The sequence below is a fragment of the Phocoena sinus genome, chromosome 6 (assembly GCF_008692025.1).
Source record: "Phocoena sinus isolate mPhoSin1 chromosome 6, mPhoSin1.pri, whole genome shotgun sequence".
Taxonomy (NCBI): domain Eukaryota; kingdom Metazoa; phylum Chordata; class Mammalia; order Artiodactyla; family Phocoenidae; genus Phocoena; species Phocoena sinus.
In genome coordinates, this window is record NC_045768.1 from 70,924,682 (window position 1) to 70,951,969 (window position 27,288).

The window sequence follows — 27,288 nt, forward strand, 5'->3', positions numbered from 1 at the left end:
CAAAGTCAGCATTTGAACTGATAAAGCTCCTAAGTTCAAGGAACTACTGATAGGTTCAACTTTGCTAACAAATTAATCATGTTTCCTTAAAGTCAGTGAAATCAATACTCAGTATCATCTTACATTACCACTAATTGAACAAATCACCGTAAGAAAAAAACTGAGATGCAGTATACACATAAATTCACTATATAACTATTATGTTACAAGATACTGTTCACCAGAATTGATTTTAAAGTTGAAATGGGTCCTAATATGTATGAAACAGATGTCAAAGCTTCTTAAAAAGGCTAGGTATAATTCATTACATACTGTATTTCTAAGATCAAAATAAACTTTTATTGTCTAATGTGAGTTCAAAGCAATCTAAGCCTTTTCATCCAAAACAATACACCCCCCCCCCAAAGAATGTATGTTTAGCCCCAACACAAACAAACTCCATCTTGTTTGCCTGCCTTTACTTTCTCTTAAGAACTAGTGCTAAACCTCTGTGTATATGAGTATTCACTCTTAGGTTAAAAAGTGGACTGTCCTTGCATAGCAGGTTTATCCTTTGCTCCCTCTAATAGGTTTTTTTTTTTCACCCTTTTCCCCAGTACAGATCACTTTAATCACTTCTGATGACTTCCTTAAACAGAATGGGAAACTTGACATGAAACAGAAATAGGAAATAAAAGCAAGACATAGAGGAAAAATAGAAAATAAAAACTTTTATCAGAAAAATATAAAGATGAAAATATGTGTGTGTGCGCATGTGTATGTATGCATGCACACAGTTTATATAACAGGCATACAGTTTTCAAAAGATAGATCAGGTGTAAAAAGATAGATCTAAGAAGATAAGGGGAGGGAAAGTAGGAGCAGCAAGATGATTTTTTTTTAATTTATTTGTTTTATTTTATTTATTTTTGGCTGCACTGGGTCTTCATTGCTGCACACGGGCTTTCTCTTGTTGCAGCAAGCGGGGGCTACTCTGTTGTGGTGCGAGTGCTTCCCATTGTGGTGGCTTCTCTTGTTGCCGAGCACAGGCTCTAGGCGCGCGGGCTTCAGTAGTTGTGGCTCCTGGGCTCTAGAGCGCAGGCTCAGTAGTTGTGGCACACAGGCTTAGTTGCTCCGCAGCATGTGGGATCTCTCTGGACCAGGGCTCAAATTCATGTGCCCTGCATTGGCAGACAGATTCTTAACAACTGCACTGCCCGGGAAGTCCAAGACAACTGATATTTATAAAACAACAAAGGGTATGGACTTGGTCTCTGAATCTGAGAATCCATGATACTTGAGAAAGGACAGAAAAAAGTCCATTTGTGGATAAAGTCAGCGTGATAAGAATAATTATAATGTATATAAAAGTCACCAGTTTTCAAAGCTATAGAACGATTTGTTTATGTTAACGATAATTTATTATCTCTTTTCAAATGTTAAATGCCACAGAGGTGTCATTTTGACAATTAAATATTTTGGTACTATGCATGGCCATAAATGCTTGTTAATGAATTCTTGTTAACAGAATGCTGAATAAATGCACTTTTACTGAATACTAGGGCAGACCAGCTTTTATTCTAGTTTTTAAGACAGGTGGAAAGGTGTCTTTCTTTATATATAAGGTTGTAAACTTGCAAAAGTTTAAAAACTTCAGTAGGTGCTGCCTGAAAAATGACATAGATTCAAAAGTGATATAACTGGATTCATAAATCTAAAGTGGGCTATAATGGAACCTAGAGATATTTGGTGGGCAGTTCAAGTTTTAAGAAAAACAACAGGAACACCACTAAAAGAGGCAAAGCACTGGGCTGAAAGTATCCACTAGCTTGTTATAACATTTGTTATTTTCTTGTGTTTACGCTCTTGAAATTGTGATTGTGTATAAATACCCATCATGCCTCCAAAAGAATTTAAAGAGAAAACTGGATATATGGTGATTAAATTATATGCAATTTCTAAAGGAACAATTTTTGGTCTTGGCCCATAGTTAAAACTTGTGAAGAGAAAGAAAGAGTGTTTCTGAAATGAAATCCTTCTAACAGAATTAATTCTAATTTTCTCACTATATTTAAATGCAGCTGAGCAATAAAAAATGAAAAGTAAAAAAAAAAGTAATTATTGATACATAATGAATGTTAGTGATTTTTGTACTTTTTTTAGTATCTTGGAATTAATATAATGCTTTCTCAAAATAGATTAAATCACTGACTTGATATTAGTTGACCAACTCTTAATACATTCTTTACTTGTTAAGATAGATATTGATGTCTTTGGCATTTAGGACAAGTATAGCTTGCCAATTGATAATGACATCATTCTTCTCTACTGGTATACAATTTCTGGTTTTCTAAGCTAAATGCCTTCTCAGAAATATGTTCTCACACTTTGTCTTGTCATCTTATTTTAAATATAATCCTTTAAGACACATTTATAGTACAAGTTCAATGTTAAAGAGCTCTAATCTTATAATCATGGAAAACTGGAGATGGAATGGGCCCAAACTATCTAACGCCAAACCCTTACCAAAATGGGATTTCTGTGTATGGAAAAATATCATTTGCCTCTATTTCTTCACATATTTAAATCTTCTGGAAATTATCCTGGATTCTAACAGGTCTCATAATTGGGATACTTTTTCCATTTTCATTTCTGTTGTTCAGGGATAATTTTTATCATATATGATCAAAATATCACTTCATATTTGTACCAAATATATATGCTGGCCTCCTGCTGTTATTTTTGGAGGAATAAACCTTTTGCTGATATGAAATGAGGGAATGAGAGGATTGCCTAGCTTTTCAATGGCAAAACAAGAGAATGGAAGAAAACCCAAGTAATGGACTGGAAAATGGAACTTAAAATCAAATCTGTTTAAATAGTATTGCATTTCATATTCTGTTGTTCAGTATTTATCTCTTTACCACCACCAACACTCAAGCCATCCCTCCCCACAGAATCTTGAAAATAAATGTTTTCCTTCAAGAAAATCAGAATTTAAAACAGCGCTGCCATCAATAGAGGATCCTGAGAAACCTGAGAGGGGGTCCCTGGTCCAGACTAAAGGAGTGAATTTGCTTAGTGCCGCACAAAAGGAAAAAGGCAAAGCAGAAAGAAAGAGAACGAAACATCATGGAAAGTAGAATGAAGGAGACTGGGAACAGGTGCACAAATTGTAGTCTAAATGGAATCCCGGAGATGAGAACAATTCATTAGTACTTACTCAGTGGCATCTAATATGAATCTCGCCCTATACTAGAAACTGGCTAAGAATACAGAAATGTAAGGTGGAATTCCTCACTAACTTCACTTCTAGGTGGTGAACACACTTAACCTAGGTAAACAATGGTTGACAGTGTTTTATGTTAAAGATGTTAAGAGTTAGAGTCGTTTAGTGGAGAGAGCAAAGAAGACTGGTGAAATTTGGGAGGTTAGATTTCTACTTGGCTTTGTCCCCAGACACTTCTATCACCAGTGACAATACTCATTTGCAATTTGGGCCTTGTCATCACAGCCAAATACACAAAAAAATGATTTCTTTGGAATGACTTAGATTTTAGAGGGCGATTTTTGTAATTTCTTTTATAATTTTCCCTTTTATTCATGGTAGAAGGAAAAAATACAGAGAGAAATGCTCTGAATACAAAATACCATGGTACAAAAATCATTTGCTAATGAATTCGGTTCATTTAATTCTTTGGAATAGAATCAGAGAAAAACTGAACCGACGAAATCATAGAAATAATTTTATTTAATCTTCTCATTTTACAGATGAGGAAATAAAGTCCACTGAGATGCAAATGGGTTCACAGAGCTAATAACTGGTAAGACCCCCTGCCTCCAGGCTCTGCATTCTTTTTTTTTTTTTTTTTGCGGTACGCGGGCCTCTCACTGTTGTGGCCTCTCCCGTTGCGGAGCACAGGCTCCGGACGCGCAGGCTCAGCGGCCATGGCTCACGGGCCCAGCTGCTCCGCGGCATGTGGGATCTTCCCAGACCAGGGCACGAACCCGTGTCACCTGCATCGGCAGGCGGACTCTCAACTACTGCGCCACCAGGGAAGCCCTGCGTTCTTATTTTTATACCACACTGTTTCTCGCTGCAGTATTTTCATACTTAAAATGATACACCTTACACATTAATAACCTACAAATTTGGAAATTTCTGGTTATATTTGAAGGTGCTTGACTTGGAGCCAGACAGCCCTAAACTGGAATCCTATTCAGCCTGGCTGCTAATTAGCTATAAGACCTTGACAAGTTCATTTATTCATTCTTCAAATGGTTACTAAGCACTTACTATATATCTCAGCTACTTTTTAAGGTACTTTTTTAGGTACTGAGGATAAGCAGCAAACAAATACTTATATTCCAGTTAAGGATGAATAACAAAACAGGTAAATAAAAAAATTGTGATGTCAAGTGTGATAAATCTAAGAAGAAAAATAAGACTGGATGAGAGGGTCAGAGAATGACAGAAAGTTTTAAAAAGGGCATTAGGATAGGCCTTTCTGATAATAATAGCTAATATTTACAGAGCCTTCAGTACAAGCTAAGTGTTTTACATATAATCGTAATTAAGTCCTCACATTATGTTATGAAGTTGGTCCTATTAATACCCCTCCTTTTCAGGTGAAGAAATGAAGTCCCAGAGAGGTTAAGTAACTAGCCCAAAGTTGTCCAGCTAGTAAGTAATAAAGCAGGAGTTTTTACCCAGTTGGTCTGTCTCCAGAGTACCCTCTAACCACCACTCTTTTTTTTTTTTTGATTGAAAGTACTTTAGACGGTCCCCAATTCACAATTCAACTTACAATTTTTTGACTTTACAATGATGCAAAAGCGATATTCTTTCAGTAAAAACCATACTTTAAATTTTGAATTTTGATTTTTTCCTTGGTGAGTGTTATGTGGTACTTACTCTCTAGTGATGCTGGGCAGAGGCATCGAACCACAGGTCCTAGTCAGCCACTCCATCATGAGGGTAAACAACTGATACACCTTCCCCATTATATACCCATACAATAACCACCACTCTTTGATGGCTTTTTAATAGGGTAACAATGCAGCAGAGAGCTGTCTGAGTCGCAGTTTCCTTGTCTATAATGGACTCATTTGAGAACCATAAGATGTAATATTTACTCAAATCTTAGCCCTGTGTCTGTCACAAAGTCAGTTCTATAAGTTAGAATTCTTTGGCTGCAATTTACAGAAACCCAACTAAAGGTATCTTAAGAAAAATGAAGAATATACTGTTTCGTGTAAGCAAATTGTGTGGGCAGGTGGAGAGGACTGCGGAGATAACTGAGGTCAAGGACTCAAACGCTCAAATGGAGACTTTCTCTTTCCTTCTCCTATCTCTGTCCATGTGTCAACTTTATTCTGTCCTACTATGGAAGGACTTTCTCCTTGTGATGAAAAGTATGGCTTCAGATTGCAGGTTAACATTCCTTTAGATTTTAATAACTAATTAATAGGTCCTTGTCATAGTTAAGAACTTTACCTGTACTCACTCAAAACAAGTAAGCCTTCCAACAACTCTGTGCGCTAGATGTGACTGTTATGCCCGTTTTCAGATGAGGAAATTGAGGCATGGTATTCAAGTAACTTAATCAAAGCCACCGGCTACAAAGGACACAAACTTAGGCAGTCTGTTCCAGGGCCAGTGCTAACATATAAGTCAACATATTCTGCCTGGGCTGAGTTTTAAAATTAAATTAAGGAAAAAAACCCAAAAAAACAAAACGGTGTGTATGTGCTGGGGACTGAATTTGTACCACCAGCTCCAGTTCGCAAGACCGAAAACCTTTGATCGACAGGATGTAGGCTGTTGCCACACAGTTGGCCTGCCTCCTGTTCCCTGCAAACCCTCTGTGCCCCCCTGTAGACTCTTGAGACTCTGCGCTTGTCTATTCTCTTCATTCCTGGTACTTCTGCTGAATACCTGCTTGATCCTTTCTACCACTGAGGCTGGTGCCTAAATCAGGAATTGGATGAGGCTTTTTATGTACATTATCAATCAATGTTTCATATTTCACTCTCAAATATGAAAGAAGCACGAAGTAAAGGTTAAGTGCAGCCAAATTCCTGAGCTGGAAGGAGGGGAGGATGGACTGTGACAGCTCTAAACCTCCAATGAAAGCATCTGGGGTTGGACAAGAACAGTTATGTCTGAAAAGCTGAGTTGCTTATTTCCAGGGATTCTTCTTTGAGGCTCGCACAACAGGTTTTTTCATTTCTCTGTTCCTCTTTTTATGGAGCTTCATCTTGATCCAATTTGGCAAGGTGCTTTCAAAACAGCAACAACTTTTGCAACCAGCAAAGGTTCAGAAATAGGTGTTAGGAAGGAAGAAAATTAATTCTTAAAGAAATTTTGCAGAATTGAAGGCTGTATTTATAATTAGAAAGCTTCCCTTGCTTTGTTACTGCTAGGCATGGAACAGTTCTAATTTAGTTAGTTTTTTTTTTTTTTTTAAGAAGAACAAGACTTTAATAGAATTTTTTTTTTTTTTTTGGCCACGCCGCACAGGAGGCAGGATCTTAGTTCCCCCATCAGGTATCAAACTCCGCTGCAATGGGAGTGTGAAGTCTTAACCACTGAACCACCAGGGGAGTCCCTAATTTAGTATTCTTTATTCTACCATTTCTGCCTAATAGTCTGCAACACTGAGTATGGTTTTTCTCATAACATAAACTGTCAAAATTTATTTTTATGGCAGTCATAAATATGAATGGACTAATTGGAAATATTTTTTCAAACAGATGACTGAATATACAATTCAATACAATGTAACTCCTCTAATGGTGATAAATAATATAGACTCTCATGTCTCATTATCTGTGACATACCTTTAAAGGAGGAACAGACCTGGTAAGTGGCTATCCAGAGGTAGCATACAGGTAGTATATTATGGAAAGCTGGCAGATCATGGAGGGCTTCTCTGGGAGCCATTAGATCCTGAGCTCCTTGGAGTAGAGATATTGTGTTATTCATTCTATATTCCCAGTGCTGAGCACAGTGCCTACCACATAGTAGGTTGTTCTATATAGCTTATTAAGTGACTTTCTTCTGCTAACACACAGTAAGGAAATAAGATGGTAAAAGGAGGGTGATCCAAGTTCAAAGTAAGAGAATCTGAATTGATGGGTGAGTGAAAAGGCAAGGCTAGAAAATGATAGGAAATGACACTTGAGGTTCATGGTCTAGACAAGTTAGGAAAGCTGAGGAAGAGGGGTAGGAGTTGTGGAGTACACAAGGACCTTGGCTTAGAAAGGGCCAAAAGAGTCCTCCTTTGCAGAGGCTGATGGTGGATGCTATGTTGGAGGGGGTCCACACTGAGAGGCTAGACACTAGCTCAAGATCATAGGTTGTTTGTTTTTACCAGCCCCAAGCAGGTGGATTTAAAATTACTTTTAATGGAAAAGATCATATGACTACATAAAAAGAGAATTTGGAAAAAAGAACTGTATAAAGTCACTGATATCCAACCATTATCTTAATTCTCAATTCCTGTCATTCCTGTATCCTGATCAGCTGCAGGATCAGTCTTTAACCTGGACGCAGTTGCCATTAGGATAAATATAATGATGATGATGATGATGATGGATGACAATGGCTTACATTTGCTGAGCACTTATTACATGCCTGATCCTGTTCAGTGTCATTTAATTCTCATATTATTTCATTTAATTATTTCAACAATTCTATAAGGTAGATACTATTAATATTCCTATTTTATATATAAAATGAAACTAAGGCAAAAAGAGATGAACTTGTCCAAGGTTGCTCTTCCAATAAGTAATGAATATGGACAGTCTGATTCCAGAGTCCATGCTCTTAACCCTTATGCTATGATTTTTCATTTGAGCTCAGATCCAGGTGGGGTCTGAGAGTAGTATGGGTGACTTAGGCTGAGTTGCCAGAGTGCCTGGGGTAAACCCTGGGCAACCAGCTACTGATCCCGCTTCACTCTGCTTCCAAATCCCTCACGTGTTTGCTTTGTCTGTAGAGGCAATTTTCCTAAATTACTTTCATCTCATCATTATCATGATGAATTTAACTTAGCAATTATAAAAAAACCAATGGTAAAATTGGGAACAACATGGGAAATCTGAATATGGACTACAGATGAGATAAGAAACTATTGTTAATTTTCTTAGGAGTAATCTTCAAAATCTACAAACAGGTCATGCAGCAATATCAAAAAAACAAATAACCCAATCAAAAACTGGGCAGAGACCTAAATAGACATTTCTCCAGAGAAGACATACAGATGGCCAAGAGGCACATGAAAAGATGTCCAACATTGCTAATTATTAGAGAAAGGCAAATCAAAACTGCAACAAGATACCACCTCACACCAGTCAGAATGGCCATCATCAAAAAGTCTACAAACAATAAATGTTGGAGAGGGTGTGGAGAAAAGGGAACCCTCCTACACCATTGGTGGGAATGTAAACTGGTATAGCCACTATGGAGAACAGTATGGAGGTTTCTTAAGAAACTAAAAATAGAGCTACCATATGATCCAACAATCCCACTCCTGGGCATATATCCAGAGGAAAACATGGTTTGAAAAGATACCTGCACCTCAGTGTTCATTGTAGCACTGTTTACAATAGCCAAGACATAGGAGCAACCTAAATGTCCATCGATGGATGAATGGATAGAGAAGATGTGGTACATATATACAATGGAATATTATTCAGCCATTAAAAGGAATGAAATAATGCCATTTGCAGCAACATGGATGGACCTGGAGATTATCATACTAGGTGAAGTAAGTCAGACAAAGACAAATATCGTATGATGTGGAATCTAAAAAAAATGATACAAATGAACCATTTACAAAACAGAAACAGACTCACAGACTTAGAGAATGAATTTATGGCTATCCAGGAGGGGGAGTCGGGGGGTGGGGCAGGGGACAGATTGGGAGTTTGGGATTGACATGTACACACTGCTATATTTAAAACACGTAACCAACAAGAACCTACTGTATAGCACTGGAAACTCTGCTCAATATTCTGTAATAACCTAAATGGGAAAAGAATTTGAAAAATAATAGATACATGTATATGTATAACTGAATCACTCTGCTGTACACCTGAGACTAACACTACATTGTTAATCAACTATACTCCAATATAAAATAACAATTGAAAAACTTTTCTTAGGAGTGATACTAGTAATAGTGAAAATAGATATTAGTGAAAATATCTTTAATTTTTAGAGGCATACTGAAACATTTAGAGGCTAAACGTCATGATATCCAGTGCTTACTTTAAAATAATTGAGCAAAGAGTAAATAAATGAAGGAAATACGGTAAAATGATAAGTTATTAAGATGAGGTGATCAGTATATGCGATTTTATTATAACGTTATCTCTACTTTGTAGACCAGGGGTCCCCAACCCCCAGGCCACGGACCACCCGTTAGGAACCAGGCTGCACAGCAGGAGGTGAGTAGAGGGTGAGCGAGCAAAGCTTCATCTGTATTTACAGCCACTCCTCTGTCAGATCAGTGGCGGCATTAGATTCTCACAGGAGCATGAACTCTACTGTGAACTGTGCATGCAAGGGATCTAGGCTGCATGCTCCTTATGAGAATCTAATGCCTCATGATCTGAGGTGGAGCTGAGGGGTGATGCTAGCACTGGGGAGCGGCTGCAAATACAGATTATCATTAGAGAGGTTTGATTGCACAGAGACCATAATAAATCAATTGCTTGCAGACTCATATCAAAACCCTATCAGTGAGTGGCAAGTGAAAATTAAGCTGCATCTGGTGGCAGGCTTTATAGTGGGAAGTGAGTTGATGTACTTCAGTTGTACAGCTGCATCTTGTGGCAGGCTTTAAGTCAGAATCTGACACTTATTTTAGTCTGCATGTGGCCCGCCCATTATTTTATTTACCACTTCCATCCGTGCCTATTTCCCGTGCTATGCATTTGTCTCAGTCACAATTTTGCTAAGCCCAAAAGCTAACCCTAGCCAAAATGAATAAGAAACATTGCTGGAGAGCTTCTTTGAAATGGGGGAAAGACCCAATGATGAGATGGCAGAAGACTCTAAGACTGCCAAAAAAAAGAAAGCTGCATTTAAAGGAAAATACCAAGAGTCCTACTTAAATTATGGGTTCATTGCAACAGGTGATTCACATTCTCCAAGACTGCTTTGTATATGTGGCAACCGGCTAACCAACAAAGCCATGAAACCTTCAAAACTGCTTCGCCACATGGAGACCAAGCACCCTGCATTAAAAGACAAGCCTTTGGATTTTCCCAAAAGAAAAAAATGTGAACACGAAGAACAGAAGCAATTATTGAAGGCCACTGCTTCATCAAGTGTGTCTGCACTGAGAGCATCATTCTTGGTGGCTAACTGCATTGCTAAAGCTAAGTAAGAAGCCCTTTACTCTTGGTGAAGAGTTGATCCTGCCTGCTGCTAAGGACATTTGTCGTGAACTTTTAAGAGAGGCTGAGTTCAAAAGGTGGCACGTGTTCCTCTTTTGGCTAGCACCATAACTAGACGAATTGCTGAAATAGCAGAGGATATTGAGGCGCAACTGTTAGAGAGGATTAATGAGTCACTGTGGTACACAATCCAGGTTGACGAGTCCACCAATGTTGACAACAAGGCAACAATGCTTGTTTTTGTGCGAAATATTTTTCAAGAGGATGTGCATTAGGATATGTTATGTGCACTTTTGTTGCCAACCAACACCACAGCTACAGACCTATTCAAGTCTTTGAATGATTACATATCAGGAAAACTGAATTGGTCATTTTGTGTCGGTATATGCACGGATGGAGCGGCTGCCATGACTGGATGGCTTTCTGGTTTCACTACTTGGGTCAAGGAGGTCGCTTCTGAATGTCAGTCTACGCACTGTGTCATCCACAGAGAAATGCTGGCTAGCTGAAAAATGTCACCTGAACTTAGCAGTGTTTTGCAGGATGTGATTAAAATTATCAACCATGTTAAAGTACATGCCCTTAACTCATGTCTGTTCACGCAGCTCTGTGAGGAGATGGATGCAGAGCACACACGTCTTCTCTTATACACAGAAGTGAGATGGCTTTCTAAAGGTAGATCACTGGCCAGAGTTTTTCAGCTACGAGAGCCACTCCAGAGATTCCTTTTAGAAAAACAGTCACCACTGGCAGCACATTTCAGTGACACAGAATGGGTCACAAAACTTGCTTACTTGTGTGACATATTCAACTTGCTCAACGAAATCAATCTTTCACTTCAGGGGAGAATGAGAACTGTGTTCCTGTCAGAAGATAAAGTGGCTGCATTCAAAGCCAAATCGGAATTATGGGGGCAACGAACACTGGGATTTTTGACATGTCTCAAACATTAGCAGAGATTTTCAAAGAGAATGAGCCAGGGCCTTCTTTCTCCCAGCTGGTGCATGATCACCTATCTCAGGTTTCAAAAGAGTTTGAGCATTATTTCCCAACCACAAAAGACCCCCAAACTGGGAAGGAATGGATCTGAGACCCATTTGTGAACAAGCCAGGTGAACCGACTTTGTGCTAGAAGAGGATCAACTGCTTGAGGTCGCAAATGACAGTGTCCTTAAAAGTATGTTTGAGACAACTTCAAATCCCCATCCAGTCTGGATTAAAGTCAAGACAGAATATCCTGAGATTGCCACAAAAGCACTGGAAAGCCTGCTTCCATTTCCAACATCCTATCTTTGTGAAGCAGGGTTTTCTGCAGTGACAGCAACCAAAAGGAGATTACAGACTAGACTGGACATAGGCAGTACACTTCCGGTGTCACTGTCTCCCATCACCCCCAGATGGGACCATCTAGTTGCAGGAAAACAAGCTCAGGGCTCCCACTGAGTCTGCATTATGGTGCGTTGTATAATTATTTCATTATATATTACAATGTAATAATCATAGAAATAAAGTGCACAATAAATGTAATGCACTTAAATCATCCTGAAACCATGCCCACCCCCAACCCCAGTCCATGGAAAAACTGTCTTCCACGAAACCGGTCCCTGGTGCCAAAACGGTTGGGGACCGCTGTTGTACACTATTTGAATTTTTATAAAAAAGTTCAAATAAATGCAATATTACATTTCCTGATTTCAATACTATCACTGTTCCCAATTCTTATAGTGATAGAGAGCACACAGTTTCCAAATGTGAACCATCTCTGAACCTAATTTTCTTTGCTGGACCCACTTCTGTCTACTATCAGCAAGGAGTGTGAGGGTGATTTATCTGTTATAGCAGTAGATCACAAAATTTTTATGCTGAATTTTACCCATTAGGTGATGCTCAAATGTGTGACACTTTCCTCAGGCTGTGCCTCATAAGCTTGCAGACTTGAGGTAAGCAACCTACCACTCTAGGCCTTTTCTGGAAAAGGCACTGCAATTGCATCTACTTCCAGACTGTCGTTAGGATCCACAACATAATGTGTACAAATCACTCAGCACCTTGCCTGCAATACAGTAAGCACCCAGTAAGCATTAAGTATTTTCAGCAGCAGTCAAAATTGAAAAAAACATGTGTTCTACCTCATCAGGAATCTCCACACAGTAGGTGGGGAAAAAAAATCACCACTTGGTAGTATAGCTCAGTTTTCAACTTTCTCACCTCAAACAGAGACATTGTGTGGGTCTTTCTCTCAAACCAAATGGAAGCTGTTTTTCTTTCCACAACATTAACTACTTTGATTAAAGAGTAAGAAGGCCACTGGATGATTTCTGAACTGTGAATAAGGAGATAGAAAGGAGATGATAAAACCTGGGTTTGTTGAGCAGGCCTTGCTCATTCCAGAATGATGACACAAGTTTGGGTTAAGGATAGTGAAGATACAGAAAGCAGTTGCACTGACATTTCAACCCGATTCATTTAGCCATTTTAGCCATGTGTACTAATGCCTTGACTTCTGGATTCGGGTAACTACCCTCTCTCTATGGAGGATGTTCATTTCAGAGGTGTGCTTTAAGTGAGTTAAAGGGACCCCGAAGAGAAAGCCTACCTTTCCTGCCCCTGCCCCCTCTGCCCTCAGTGAATCTAAATGCAGGGCTTTCATCTTCTCATCTCTCAGCTTAGGTCCCCTTTTGTTTTGTGATGCCCTGTTAGGTTGCTTTGTTTTGGTTTCTCTGGGAGGCTTGCCAACCTCATCCTCAGAAAAGGTTCAAAATGATTGAGATCAAATGTTTTGAGACAGTGTTACATTTCCTTTTCTTCCCCAAGCTTGTCTTTGTTTAGTCCATGCCCTGTTTTGTCTTAAATCTTCTCTCCCTCAAGTAGTGCCTCTACAACCAAAGAGATTGCTATGTCATAGAATTAAACTCTTTGAAGTGATCCTAAGAGTCATGAAATCCAACTGCCCAATATAGGAATCTTCTTCACAACTCTAACCCATGCTTATGTTCAAATATGACTTGCACATACTTCATAAAAGGGAATTCATTACCACAAAGATTACTAATTTCATTTTTAACTTAATTTTTAGAAATTTCTCCATTTCTTTTTAGAAATAGAGTTGCACAGAATGTCTATGTGATAAGTGGCTATCATATTCCCTCCTCTCTTATTTGTCTTTTCCTTTTCAGATTAATCCCATTTTCTAAGCATTAAGGAGAAATTAGGTGTGAAAGTAGAGGGTAGCCATAAAAACAGACAGACAAATGCACTTCATGGAATTCATTCATTCATTCAACAGATGGCCCAAAGTATGGGCCAGGCACTGTACTACATTCTGGGGATATATACTGCATGTTTGCATTCCCCCAAAATTCCTATGTTCAAATCCTAACCCCTCAATGTTGATGGTATTAGGAAGGGGGTGGTGTTTGGGAGATGATTAGGTCATGAGGGTGGAGCCCTCATGAATGGGATTACTGCCCTTTTAAAAAAGACCACAGAGAGCTCCCTTGCTCTTTCTACCATGTGAGGACACAGCAAGAAGACAAGTATGAACCAGGAAGGTGGTCCTCACCAGGCACTGAATCTGCCAGTGCCTTGATCTTGGACTTCTTAGCCTCCATAGCCATAAGAAATACATCTCTGTTATTTATAAGCTTTCGGTCTATGGTATTTTCTTATAGCAGTCTGGATGGACTAAGACACATAATAAGACTCATAGCACTGTCCTCACAGAGTTTACCAACTAGCAAGAAATACAGACATAAGAAAGATAATTAACCAAAGACAATTACAGGGTAAAAATGTAAGTGTATAACAGGGGCACTTTTCCTAGCTGGGTGGCCAGAGAAGTTTTTCTGAGAAAAGAATATTTGATCTCAGACCTGAAAATATGTAGGAATTGACCAGGCAAGAAAGTATGTGTGTGGAGGAGACACACATAGGGAGGGGTGAAATAAGGCATTCTAAGCTGGTGGAGCAGTACTTGGGCAGTTCTGAAGTGAGGAGGAACTAAATATATTAAAGGGAACATGTGAGATTAGAACTTTGTGAGCAAGGGGGAGAGTCTTACAAGATAGGCTAAATCTTTAGTGGGCTGTGGACTTCATTATCAGAGTAGTAACAAACAAGGGGGGAATTTTAAGTTGAGAAGTCATAGGATTTCCAGATATTTTACTGCTTCAGCCCCCATTTCCTGGACAGACTCTAGCTATTCACCACTCTGCTTCAGATGTGGTGCAAAGCACTAACCACATGCTCCAGACAGGGTCTGGTGGGTTCAGAGTGGGCTGGGCCACAGCCTCCTTTGCTCTGGACATTGGACTAATGCATCCTAGTAGTGTATATGCTCAGATGGTCACTAAGTCACAGCATATTACATAAAACCTGTGGTCTAGTAAACCAATACCTGGTTTGAGTTGGATTTTTGACACTAGATGGACTACAAAGGAACCTCAGGTCAAACTGAGGTGTCAGGGATTAAATTCCTCTTCCCTTTCTGCATCTTACTTAGCCTATATAATTAGAGAGTTTTGCTTTCATTTTGATTTTTCTTCTCTCTTCCATATTTTTTTTCTAATTATAAAAGTAAACTTGTAAAATATAGAAAAATACAGCAAAAATAGAAATAATTCAAATAAACAGAGATAACTATTGTTATCACTGCTATTTACATCTTTCTATAAGTATCATTTTCTACACTTGAGATCATGCTGTATTGTAGTATTATAGCCTATTTTTTTCCCCATTATTATTAGGTCATAAGAATTTATTTTCTACTATCATTAAATGGTGTAATGTGCTTACACCATTCATATGTGCTTCCTGTTTAAGGACATTTAAGGTTCCTGGTATTTTACTTTACAAAATAATATTTTTATATTTAAATATTTTCTTACATTTCAGAATATTTCCTCAGAGTAGAACCCTACAAGCATGTTTAAAACTTCCTTGATACGTAATTACAAATTGTTTTACAAAATTGGCTGACTAAATTTATACTTCTACCTGCACTGTATTTTTTTTTTTTTTTTTTTTTTTTTTTTGCGGTACGCGGGCCTCTCACTGTTGTGGCCTCTCCCGTTGCGGAGCACAGGCTCCAGATGCGCAGGCTCAGCGGCCATGGCTCACGGGCCTAGCCGCTCCGCGGCATGTGGGATCTTCCCGGACCGGAGCACGAACCCGCGTCCCCAGCATCGGCAGGCGGGCTCTCAACCACTGCGCCACCAGGCAAGCCCCTGCATTGTATATTTTAAACAAACAAACAAACCATGCTAATTAATAGGAGAAAATAAAATTGTGTTATTTTAATTTCCATTTTTAATTACTAATGATGTTAATGATTTAAAAGTTTTATTAAGCCACTTATATTTCCTTTTGTATAAACTGTAAGCATCTTTTTCCTAGGTATGCATAGTGGTCTTACTGATTTCCTTATAAATCTGTATAATGCTTTTTTATATCAGGATTTTAATCCTTAGTTTGCCATAGCACTCATAAGTATTCATCTCACTTCTATTTGGAAATTTTAATTTTGTGATTTTAAAAAAATACAGATAAATCTTTAAAATACAGCCTTATCTACATACTGCAATAACATACTGCAATAACACTGCAATGCATACTGCAATAACAAACTGCAATAACACTGCAATGAGTGTTATTGTAGTAAAAAAAAAAAAAAAAACAAACACAGAGGTTTCCTTGCCTGGTTTACTTTCTCTTTCAATTTGACATGAGCTTAAGAAAAAAAAAAAAAGTAAAAACAAGCTTTCATGGGCTTCACCCTAAATAAATCTTATATAAACCCTTTCAAATGCAGTTAGAAATAAGTCAGGAAGAGTCTTATTTCTCTAATAAAACTAAAGACTTAAAACTAATTGAGGGTATGAGTTGGGGCCTGCAAAGATTGAACTCCAAGACTTGCCTTAATATTTTATAATGTGCCTGTGTTTCATCAAAGAGGGAAAAAATTAAGATTCACATAATTCTTTTCTGGTACATGGTAACTTCTCAACCACCATCAAATGGTGTTAACTTATTATTTGTTGTAATTTTTATTTAAATTTGAATCTTAACCCAGTTCTCCTTAGGAAGGACTTTGAGATCCAACAGTTCTGAACCTATTTTCTCATCTGTAAAATGAGGATAATAATTTGGACTAAACACCACAGTGTCTGTAAAGTACTGAGCCTAGAGCCAGCACCCAGGAGATGCTCAGTTAATACCACCGGTCTCTACTCGGCCTCTCACTCCTGTATCAGGGTAGGAAAGACTGTAGTTCTTGAGAAAGAGCATGTGTGTATCTGAGTGTAGGCAGCCTACATTGGCATAACCCCAGTAGCATGTCAGGCTATCTGAGTGGAAAAATAATAGCTGAATTTTGAATACTGAGAATCAAACGTGTGGCTGGAATTGTGTAAGGCACTGACCATGCAGAGAATAATAGAACTCACTGTCTGCATTCATAAAGGAGTATGGGAACCTTTGAGTAAACACTGAGAAATGCTTGTCAAACCAATTTACCACTAGGTAAATTTACCAATAGGCAAATCTAGCTTTGCCTCTTCTGCTTCTCCAATCCTAAATTTCCCTGGAAACAAGGAATAATCACACTGACCACTTGGCACTGAGGTATGGGGGAGATCAACTCTGCAAATGTGCCATGTGATAATCCAGAAAAATCAGAGAAAATAATGTTATTTATTGAGTCAACTAAGTACAGAGGCAGGGGTTGTTATAGCACCCCATGGTACCATTTAATGTCAGAAGAAATGGTTTACATGTGATGCTGATGAAATAATCCAAAAAAGAAAATTCAGATAACAAAAGTAAGCCATTTGCTCCCAGAGGAATTGCTGACTTATCTTTCTTGTACAGAGCAGATTACTGACCACATAACTCTCTGTGGACTTTTCAAGTTTCTTGGGACAATACTGCCTTTAATAATAAGTAAAGGGAATTTTTATGAATTTGTTTTAATGTTCTTATGATTCACATTTTTCTTGTACAATTATTTTTTATTTTCAGGATATGTATTCTTAAAGCTTTGCAAAACTGAGGCATTTAATTTTAGAGAAGAACAGCAAAAGAGATTATCTTTTACCTACCTGATTTGTTTTACTTAGTAGAATAGGAACATATGTATTATGACCTACAAAATACCAATTGCCAACATGGAAGTCACTGAATCTTTTTTTTTAAAAGGCATTTTTTCCTTAAACTAGGAGAAATCCTAATTTAAAGGGTACTTGTAAGAGAAAAAGAGAGCTGATCTGGTTTCTTTCAATTTGTGTGTCCCTAACCATTCTCCAAAATCCTTAAGAGAAACAAATTTTAGATTTTTTGTTTATTATTTCCAAAAGTATATCTGACTTCAGACACATTAAATAATTTCAATTGGAGGCTCTTTATTCCTGAAGAAACCATCCACTTAAATATCAGGTGACTCTTTTGAACTTCCAAATGATATTACCACTATTCAATTAAAAATGTCCTAAGTAGACTGTAGGATATTACTTTTGTTACCATCATGGAGCACTCTCAGATTCTCCTCTCTTCTCACCCAGTTGTTTACATGACTTTTTGGGAGCTGTTTGCACAGTCTGATGGTTAGACCATCATTGGTAAAAGTCACCTGTCTGGTTCAGAAGTGTTGGAGGTTTGGGAGATCAGGCAGAATAGAAAAATTAAAAAGAAAAGAAAAGAAAGAAAGGAAAGGAAAAGGGAAAAGAGAAAGGAAGAGAGAAAAAGAAAAACAAAGAAAAGAAAAAGGAAAAAAACCTTAGGGTAATATAGATGTGTTTTTTGGGGTTTTTTTTGCGGTACACAGGCCTCTCACTGTTGTGGCCTCTCCCGTTGCGGAGCACAGGCTCCGGACGTGCACGCCCAGCGGCCACGGCTCACGGGCCCAGCCGCTCCGCGGCATGTGGAATCTTCCTGGACTGGAGCACGAACCCATGTCCCCTGCATCGGTAGGCGTACTCTCAACCACTGCACCACCAGGGAAGCCTTATAGATGTGTTTTAATTAATTTGGATATTTTCTGTATCTCCTGCAATGTAGTCCATCACTGCCCCAGAACATTTATTTTCTCTCAAGCCTGGGTGGTAGGGAGTTTAAAAAAGAAACCTGGGGGCTTCCCTGGTGGCGCAGTGGTTGAGAGTCCGCCTGCCGATGCAGGCGACACGAGTTCATGCCCCAGTCCGGGAAGATCCCACATGCCGCGGAGCAGCTGGGCCCGTGAGCCATGGCCGCTGAGCCTGCGCGTCCGGAGCCTGTGCTCCGCAACGGGAGAGGCCACAACAGTGAGAGGCCCGCATACCACAAAAAAAAAAAAGAAACCTGGAAAGTGATAGAAGTCTTCTGTCGTTGCATCTTCTAAGTACAGGCAGTCCATGCCTATCGTGAGGCATTTGCTGGATCACTGTCATTTTATAACTAAAAGCCAAAGTAAACACTTGCACAAACAATATTACCAACACCTTTAAGGCAATAACCACCCCAGAGATTGTGCGTTGAGGCAGGAATCATTATCATTTTCTACCCCCGCCCTTTCTGATCACTCATATGCCTTCCAACATACACATAGGCCCAAAGGAACATATACGTGATCTAACCTTATAATGTGTAAACAGAATTGCTCGATACACACAGAATTCAGCTCACGTGCTATGTTTGGGGGAAAAACCATTCTAAATTATTTAGAAAGGGTGCTATGAAATCTGAAACTGAGTTTAACATGTTCTAAAGTGTAGCTATAATTTGATTCACATATATATTTTTGCTTGCTATAATTTATTAGTTTATTTTGACCTTTATCCCTTTGCTTCCTTAGTTTTCAGCTATTCTGAAAAGTATAAAAAGGGGTGCCAAGTATTCCTCCCTTTAATTCACATTTTCTCTCACTGACAATTTGGGATTCATGATATTGACAGGTGTTTTTAAGAATAAAGAATAAAAAAAGGAAGTGAAGACTAGGAAAAATTGAAAAAATATTCGTAAAACTAAATTTAAAAAAAAATTAAACCTATCCACATTATTTACTTGGTATCATTATGAAGAAAGTGCCTATAGAATTCAGAGCATTGCTTTTTGTTTTGTTTTGTTTCCCAAAAGATTACAGGAAGAAATATCTAAGAACATCTTTGATCTAATGAATTATATCTTGGTTCTTTCTTACCACTTTGTTTCTACAACTTTGTTTCTTATTAAACTTCCTGTAATTCACCAAAGAAGCCAGGAATTTATTTTATTAATTTATTTGGAGTGTGTTTGTGTGTGTGTGTGTGTGTGTGTGTGTGTGTGTGTGTCTTAGAGACAGAGAGAGAGGATCGTCAGAAAAGGCTGCCTTTGCAGTGCTGTAATAAGTAGAGAATAAAAATTACACTTGAACACAATTGTACTGTTAAGCTGCTGAAACAGCTTTTGGGGAATAGAGGGTTCATAACTTATTAGACAGTAGAAAAACAAAAAGTGAAAGAAAAGTAGGGACTCTCTGTGACAGAATTAGATCAGAACATATGTATTTTGTACATTTATCTTTGCTGCCATAATTTAATTTATATTGGATTTCCATATTTATTAATTTCTATTGTATTTGCCACGCACGGGCTACATTTCCAACTGGATCCATAGTGAGAACTTCTAAACCAATAATCTGCAGCTTCTTAGAGGAAAGTGTAAAATTAAATGTGTTCACATAAACTTAAAAACATACTGGCTTGGTCTTTATTCTCCAGATTCTGGAGGAAAATGTTAAATTCACATTTTTTTTTTCTCTACAATTTTGTCTCTGTCCTCTGTAGCCCATTCCTGATGTGGGGTAGTGTGTTTGTGTGTGTGGTTTCAGTTGCTGGCTATATTAAAGGGGGTTTCAACTATGCGTAAGGAATGAGAAAATAGCTTTTAGTTAAGGGTACCTATAGACCAGTCACCAACAGTTGTCAGCATTTTGAAAGGTTAGACTTTACCAGGGATATCCCTGAATGCTGGACATTGAAAAGAAAAAGCAATCTGTAAATGTAAATAAAACTATAACTGTCATAAAATAAAATCTTTAGGAAATGTTTTTCTCTTTTTTATTTATTTATCATTCAATTTGAGGGTAGCTCCATTTTGTTTTATAATCATAATGCTTTCTTAATCAACATGGGCTTGCTTTCTTTAAGTTCCCCCTTCCGCTGTGGCCATGGTATGCCTTGGAGTCTCAAGCAGGAAGACAAACTCTAAGGATGTGAGATAAAAGGAATAGCTTCTTCTATGTACGTGCTCAAGTACATTAAAAAAATGTTTGAACAAGTCCACAAAATCTGAGCCAAAAATGAATAAAGAAAACAAAAACGATACAGAACAAAAGAGTAGAAGTTTGTTACACACACACACACAAATGCACGCACTTGGGTCTCTGGAGGTTCTTGGTTCCTTGGTTACCTTCTTACCCTGAAAATTATGTTGGCATTGTTTTTTGTGAAAACCACATCACATCCCAGATCTTATATTTGTAATGTCAAATGTTAGCCTTTATGCATAGGACATTGTATGCATTTTAAACATAAACAGTATGTCATGCTGTACAGGAGAACCTCTGAATTCCCTTCCTAATTTTACAGACATTGTAACAGAAACAATAATGATTGAATCAATACAGTTCACTGCAACTGAGAGTTGATATCTGTGTAAAATCCTTAGACATATCTACTCTGCACTGACAGCATGAAATAATGATTAAGAACTCGGACTCTGGATCTAGACTGCCTGATTTCAAATCCTGGCTTGGAATGCCCTTGGCAGCTACATGCGCTTGAGCAAGTTGCTTAACCTCTCTACCTCAATTTTCTCATCTGTAGAATGGCCATACTAATACTACCTATTTCACAGGGCTGTTGTGAGGATTAAATGAGTTAATACATACAAAATGTTTAAAATTGTGCCTGGTACATAGAAGTGTTCAATAAATGTTAACTACTATCATCAGTCAAGAACTTCTGCAGCACTTGGGAACTCAAACTGGACATTGTTTCTTGGGAGGAAATTAATGACTGCATATTACTGTATATTCTATTGGTTCCTGTTATTAGAGAAAACATTTGAAGGCCATTGACTGAGGAAGAAGTTAGCCTGTGTAGCTGCATCCTACGTGTTGTAGCCCTCCCAGATCTGGTTTTCTGCTTCCCTGGCTGGCTCAGCCCTCCTTCATTTTTGCAGATCTGCTTCCTCATTTTTAACTTGGAGTTTTAATCACTTACATTGATTAGCCATTTGGCAACTGTATCCTCCTCTTTTTGTCTGTTTTGTCTGTCTGCCAAAACAATGATTTCCAGCTCTTTCTGACCCCCTGTATTTAGCTGCTAAAATGACCCCAACACCTTCCGTTCCTATTTTGTCTCGTTCAGCCTTGCCTCCACTTGCTCCAGCTCCCTGCACCAGGGCTGAGAGCAGAAAGAGGCCTTAGAAAGCACTGGTTTAGTAGCTTAATCTTCAAACACAAGGAAAGGCACTCCTTGGTTCACAGAGGCTGCAGAATGTAGCAGTGGTTCACATATTTTAGTGTACACCAGAATCGTTTGGGGTGTGTGTTTAAAATGCAGGTTTCTGAACCTTTTCCCAGAGATTCTGATTGATGAAGTCTTAGATGGGGCCAAGAATCAGCATTTTAATCTACTGATACATGCTAGGTGATTCTGAAGCGGGCTGGTCTAAGAAGCTTAATTTCAGAGACACTTAACTAAGTTTCTGCCCTTGAATATAGAGTCTGCTATATTGGTCCCTTCTACAAACTCCTTTCTTGTATTCTGGAAAGCATTGTGCATTGGGCCAACAATTATGCCTAAAAATAAATTTGTAGTGAAAAGGAGGAGTGTGTGGAGATAGCATTTTCCTCAGGGTCAGAAATTTTTCATGACTCTCAATTCTTACATCAGCAAGTTAGGTGGCCAGTAATATATTTTTGTCCATATCTTACCTTTCAGAAGACAGAAAAGAACCCAGACTTTCCCCCAAATTACCCTTCTATATTATTCTTAAAGAATTATCTATTTACCCCTTTAGGATTTCAGATATTTTCAGAATTGTCACTTACCCCTTTAGAACAATATGCAGTCAGAAGATTTGGGAGAAAAATGAAACAAATTCTCTAACCTATAATTCTTGAGTCAATTCTTCACTCCAAATTTTTCCCCTCATTTAGGCATTTTCACACCCACATGCTTGAATTTGAGCCTCATGTCACTACCACTAACCAACCTCAAGCCAGAGGCTAAGAGAGAAGAATAGAGCTTTCTTCACTGAGCAAGGCTGAGTAATGCTGTGGTTTCACCTTCCCTGGGGCTCAGTGTGCCACTGTAGCCCAGCCAACCCTGGCCTCTTCTGGAAGCGGTCTAGCCCCAGCCTCCTGCGTACATGACTTGAGTGCACTATTCTTGCCAGACTCTGAAACTTTTGTCTATGAGGCGTTTAAACTACACAGGCAACACTGAAATCCATCCTTCCTTCCTGGCTTCTCTGGTTTGGTAGGTCTTCCTTTCCATAACACAGTCATGTGTCAGGTATAACTTGCTAGAGCCTGACTCTGTACTGGAAAAGGAGGACATGGTCTCTGCACACCAGCAGTTCATCACCTAGCCAGGAAATCAGAAAAATAAATGGCTAGAATACACTGTGACTTGAGCCGAAACTGAGGATGGACCAAGTGTACTGAAGTGCTCTCCCATACCAACCTGTGATTGACAGTGTCCTTGGAGCCTTCGAGGCTCCTGGATGCAAGTACCACAGTCAACTAAACTCTCTTTCCTCACGACTGAGATTCTAGATCACTAGTGCATTCCCAAAGTCTCACCTAATGGCAGCATATTCTAAGCTCTTCCTTTACTGCTATTAACAAAACGTAAAAAACACTTCCATCTTCCCTCAATAGGAGATGGTTTTTTCATCCTTTGAAATCCCATAGTAATTTTTTTTTTTTTTTTGCAGTACGCGGGCCTCTCACTGTTGTGGCCTCTCCCGTTGCGGAGCACAGGCTCTGGACGCGCAGGCTCAGTGGCCATGGCTTAGGGGCCCAGCCGCTCCTCGGCATGTGGAATCCTCCCGGACCAGGGCACGAACCCGTGTCCCCTGCATCGGCAGGCGGACTCTCAACCACTGAGCCACCAGGGAAGCCCAGAAGTCCCATAATACTTTACCTCAACATTCCTGTGGTACTTACCAAAGTTTACCTTGCAATATGCCTATTTAAATACATGTTTTCTTTCCCTTCCAGATTACAGATTCTCTGAGGGCATGCACTGCTCGCCTCAGTGCCTTGCACAGAGCACCATACATAACTGATGCTTAACATATATTTGAACAAATGAATCAACAACAACAAAAAACACGTTCTGATAAAGATCCTGAACCTGAGGTATCAGAGACTGCCCTGATATGAATCACTTCCTTTGGTTTTAGATAATGTAATCCTCCACCTCTGGTTTGGGGGGTGGAGGGGAACCAATCAACTCAAGCCCTCTAAATTCTGGAAAGGTTTTAGCAGATCCAGGAGTTTTTATCTACACATAATATGTTGAAAGACAAATATCAAAAATTCTTGGGCTTCCCTGGTGGCGCAGTGGTTGAGAGTCTGCCTGCCGATGCAGGGGACACGGGTTCGTGCCCCGGTCTGGGAGGATCCCGCGTGCCGCGGAGCGGCTGGGCCCGTGAGCCATGGCCGCTGGGCCTGCGCGTCCGGAGCCTGTCCTCCGCAACGGGAGGGGCCACAGCAGTGAGAGGCCCGCGTAACGCATAAAAAAAAAAAAAAAAAAAAAATTCCAATTATTCCATGTTTATATTTTAGTAAATACTCTGCTCACAAAAATCTGATGTGTAAATCTGAAGGTTAATTTGTATAGTTTATTGAGAAAAAGACACAATGAAAACAATGGCAGTAGAACCTTCTTCAAAACTGCTGAAAGTACTTTACCCTGAACTTGAAGACTAAGTAAAAATATTGGTGAAAAATACCGAATATAGAATATTTACTTAATTGTTAAGACAGCAGACAAAATAATGAAAGATTAAAAAGTTGAGCATTTACATAGAGCTTCTCCATTAGGCTCTGCGCAAACTGCTTTCCTGTAGGTTAACTATTAATATCTATAGCCACTGGGTGACACTGGTGTTATTAACTCTATATTACAGATCAGTAACTGGGGCTCAGGGAGTCTAAGAAACTTGGACAAGATCACTTGTTTAATATGTAGAGGAGCAAGGCTACAAATCTAGTTCTATCTAACTCCAAGTCCTATCTTCTTTAATTATGCTGGTGAAGTAGCAAAGATGTAGCTGAGCCACCAAAATGAGGTATCACAGATATCTCATTTTAATACATTTTTAATGTATTATGAGTAAAATTAATAATTTATTCACTCTTCAGATGTAGTCTTTTAGTGGCTACATTATTGTTCAAAGCTCTTATGTATTATAATATGCAGGATGGGAATAGAGGTGCATAATTGCGCTAAATGGCCTTGGAAGTGCAATATAAAACAGATTAGATTTAGGACATGTGAAAATCCCCAGATAGGTTATCATCCAATTTAAAAACACTGAGGTTATGCTTTGGTAACCTTCTGGAAGGGGTAAACCAAGCTACTGTTACCTGTCCTCCTCATAAGAGGTTGGAGTTGACAGGATAGGAAGGGGAGGCATTTAGATTCTTTACTTAGTAACCCACTTTTTCTCTGTAACGTTTGGTTCTTTTATTTATAAAATGGGAAAAAAATAGTAGTACCCACTTGGTGCAGATGTAAAGCGAGAGGATGTATATAATTGCTTATCAGAATTCCTGAATAAATTATCTATTTTAACTATCGTTCTTAAAGTACCAATATTCATTTACTCAACATTCATGCAGCAAATATTTATTGAGTATCTAAGAGTGCCAGGCAGTATTATAGGCAGGATAAATACAACTGTGAGTAAGACAGACAAGACTGTTGACCAATGAAAATGTAACAATTTAATTAAAGAGTAGTTGTATTGCCATTAATAGTAGCATCTACTGAGTGCACACTGTTGCTAAGTGCCTTGCCGATCACTCACACAAGTATTATCTCCATGTATAGTTGGAGAAACTGAAGCTCAGAAATAAAAAAATGACATGGCCGAGGCCAAAGAGCTTCTGACTGAGGGACCCGAGATTTACTCCAGGACTATTGGTTCGAAGTCTATGTTCTTTTCACTATATCCCATACTTTCTCCTAACCAGGTCCTTAGCTCAAGCATTTCCTGCTATTTTTCCTTGTATTTGCAGAATGAGTTTTTTTTTGGAGCATGGTGATAGTTTCAGAGAGTAATGGCTTAAATAGCTTGCTATAATTAGTTGGGGTAAAGGTAAAAATATAGTATGCATGCCATCTCTCTCTCTCTCTCTCTCTCTCTCTCATTTCTTCATTAGTTCACCTATTCAATGAATATTTCATTATTATATTTCATCTTCCAGGCTCTATTCTAGGCTCTAGGGATATAATGTTGAACAAGTCAGACATAGCCCCTACCCTTATGAAACTTACATTCTAGTGGGAACAGTAGACAAAAGAGTAAAGAAACAAAGACATAAAATAATTAAAATTTTATAAGTCTTGTAAAGGACACAAACACTGAGCTGATATCTAGTATAGCGAGACCGGGTTACCTACCTGAGATAGGATGGTCAGAAGAGCCTCAGTGAGTAGGTGATATCGAAGTCCGGGCCTGCTATTGAGAAGGCAATAAGCCAGGGGAAGGGTAGAAGACAATGAGCTTTGTTATAGGATGCAGAAATGCCATGTTCCAAGGACACAATAAGACTTTGGATTCCAGGAACCAAAAGAAAATGACCAGTATGACCATAAGTGCCAGTGTAGTGTCCCAAGGGACCTTTTCTGGTCTCAGTGGATTTATATGCCCAAGTTTATCACTTTCTTCTTTTAAGCTCATCTCCCTGTCCTAGGGATTGACCATCCTACTTTTTTCAGATGCTGGCTCTCATTCTTCCACCTGAGGGTCTCTTGTCTCAATTCTTCTGTGGAATGGAGTGTAGAATTTCAACTTTCAGTTGTCTTTCATTCCCAGATGTTAGTCAGGATCCCAGCAGAAAATAGAATTCCTCTTAGGTGTTTAATTAAAGTGCTTTTAATGAAAGGATTATTTACAGAGTAGACATAGTTAAGAAATTCAACAAGCAATATTGGGAAATAATTCCATCCCTAGACCTATAGGAGAAGAAATAGTGCTATGGGAGCCTAAGAGAACTGGAGCCATAGAGGAGAGGCTGTCTGACTGGAGCTGTAATCAAAAGAGGAAGGAAGCTGTAAGCATAGCACTAAAGGGAGGTAATAAGAAATAGCCTCTTCTTGATCTCCTCCCGGTACCTCCCATTAATTGAACCCAGCTGGAAGACAAAAGGCCAAGTGCATTCAGGTGATACAGTCCACAGAGGTCAGTCTTTCTAGGGACCACAGCAGGGCAGAGAAGAGTAGAACTAGTTCTGAAGAGATTTAATCCAAACTCAAAAGATAACCAAACTATATAAGTGAAGAATATCCAGCACAGCACACCCATGGCAGTAGCACCAAAACTGCAGGACCAAACAGAGGAGTGGGGAAAAAATGTCCTGGTCTCTCTCCTTCCAATTTGCTGCCAGTACCTCCAATTGGCTAAACTCAATTTTTTTTTTTTATTGCTACAAACTACCTGATCAATTAGGAGGTCAGCATAGTTAATGGATGGGAAACTCCAAAGTTCTAAGAAGATGCAACCACCTTCTCAGGATCTGGGGGCTGACCATGTGCTCTTTCTTGAAACCCTTTTCTGCCAGTTTCCTCTGACATCTGACTTTCCTGATTTAACTTCTATGTGGTAGCAGGTATAAATTTTACACACCATACGGTTAATCAAATA